This window comes from Acyrthosiphon pisum, chromosome A2 (assembly GCF_005508785.2).
Source record: "Acyrthosiphon pisum isolate AL4f chromosome A2, pea_aphid_22Mar2018_4r6ur, whole genome shotgun sequence".
NCBI classification, from domain to species: domain Eukaryota; kingdom Metazoa; phylum Arthropoda; class Insecta; order Hemiptera; family Aphididae; genus Acyrthosiphon; species Acyrthosiphon pisum.
Genome location: NC_042495.1, coordinates 30,358,262 through 30,359,981, shown reverse-complemented (window position 1 = coordinate 30,359,981; position 1,720 = coordinate 30,358,262). Strand labels below are relative to the sequence as shown.

The window sequence follows — 1,720 nt, the reverse complement described above, 5'->3', positions numbered from 1 at the left end:
AGTTAAGTAAAGTTAATAAAAAGCAAATGAAAAGTTTAAAGTTAATAGTTATCCCATTTTTTTTTTTTAATTCAGTCAAGTTAAAAGTTCCATGGAAACTTTCAAATTAATTTATTAGCTTAAGTTAACTTATTTATGATTTTTTTTTTTATAGATAAGTATCCAATAATATGGTTGAAATAATTTAAAAATAAAATAATAAAAAGTAAATGATAATGCAATATGTGTAATCAATATAACTTTATTATATTAATTATTCAATTATTTATAAATTAACATATTTTGGATTTGATTAAAAACAACTCATTATTTATTAAGATTATAACAATAAAAATCAGTTTAGTTAAAAAGTAAGTTAATGAATATTAAATTGTAAAAAGCTAAGTTAAAACTTTTAACTTAACTTTAACTTTTTTACTCGTTTCTACCCAGGCTTGTCAAATATACTTAGTAAATATTCCCTGATATATTATATAATAGGCGTCGTCTATTACAGTCTGGTGCGGCGGCTCACAACGCCATCTCTTGAGAACTGTATATTTTTAATTTTACCAGAGCGGCCTATAACTAACCTATAACTCTTGTTACCGTTACGTGATATTTAAATATTTTTAAAACCAAAACTAATGAATGAACGGTATTATGTTTTGCCAAAGCGCTAAATAATTCCAACTGTAATATGAAACATACAACTATAAGTAATGAATGTATACTTACTGTATATTTTAATATCATTCTCCCAAGTTGGACTGTTCACCCAAAGATCTAAATTACAAACATATAATACGAACTTAAATTATTGTAAAAATGTCTGACTTAAGCCCATTGCAAGGAATTCATATGATCCACCAATTAGAGAGAAATTGAAGTATGACACCTAATATTATAATACGTCTATGTATCTACTACTATTTTCGCACATTTAAAAATTTACAAAAAATGTTCTGCGTTAACAATTTATTTTTATGTTTTTTTTTAATCAAACTTAACATAAAAAAAAAACAAAAATTTAAAAAGTTCCTGTGGATATGAACCAAGAAGATCTTCAGTTAGAGAACCTTCTGATTGTTATATAATTGTTTCATTTAGTCAGAACTTTTTGTTCTAAATTAAATATAATATATTATAATCCATAAGATTATTAATTATAAAAAATTTCATGACATTCTATTAAAAATAAAAGCTAATTAAATATTATACTTATTAAGAAAATAGTTTTATTTTCAAAGATATAAATGAAATTCTCACGTTGTTCTCCAGTATAGCACACGAAATTCATCTTTTGTAATTCTTCTGTAATGATACGATATTTCAAATAACAACGAATATTTATAATATTTTTAAAACTATCAATTGTTATAGGTACAGTAAATATATTATGTATTTAATGTTGACACTATACAGCTATCAAATTAAATGAGTGTAAGAATAAAATTAGTTATAGGTACAATAGGTGCATAATAATATATTATACCTACGCTAAATACGTATAGGAATAATATTATTTACATATAGGTTCAGTTATAAATATTTATTATTTAGATAAGATTATTGTATGATTTAACTACTCTTAATCTACTTCAGTGCAACTAAAATTCCGCGAGTGCAAATATAATAACTAGGAGCCTATCATAATGCGAGTGACGTGAGTCTCATACTGTCATCACCCGAAATATCAGAATATATATTATTAATACTTCAACTATAGAACCGTATACTT

The 1,720-nt window shown here is 23.9% G+C and overlaps 1 long non-coding RNA gene across 1 annotated transcript in view; it reads right to left on the bottom strand.

The window, feature by feature from the left end:
- LOC107885279 overlaps positions 1–965 on the bottom strand; it is a 6,308-nt gene extending 5,343 nt beyond the window's left edge. The window contains exon 1 of the long non-coding RNA XR_001680395.2: positions 718–965. This is a non-coding gene — a long non-coding RNA (uncharacterized LOC107885279). The remainder of the gene's footprint in view (positions 1–717) is intronic.
- Positions 966–1,720: the final 755 nt, after the last annotated feature.